We start from the raw sequence: 378 nt of genomic DNA on the forward strand, positions 1-378 counted from the left end.
ACACACACACACACACACACACACACACACACACACACACACACATACACATGCACATACACATAATCACACAAACATATACATGTATATATATACGTACGTATAAGAAGGGATGACCACTAAGTGGACATCCGATATGCTAGAAAGAGATCATCAACGACCCAACCACAAAGAAAATAATGTTCTCTAGAAAACATTATTTTCTTTGTGGTTGGGTCGTTGATGATCACTTTCTAGCATATCAGATGTCCACTTAGTGGTCATCCCTTGTTATACGCATATAATACAATTTCTCTGAATTTTCAGATTTTTTATATGCTAGGCCACTTGATTTTAAATTGATGTTAATTAAATTAATATTCAATTTATCACCCTCAG

Source organism: Octopus bimaculoides, chromosome 15, assembly GCF_001194135.2.
Source record: "Octopus bimaculoides isolate UCB-OBI-ISO-001 chromosome 15, ASM119413v2, whole genome shotgun sequence".
In the NCBI taxonomy this organism is placed as follows: domain Eukaryota; kingdom Metazoa; phylum Mollusca; class Cephalopoda; order Octopoda; family Octopodidae; genus Octopus; species Octopus bimaculoides.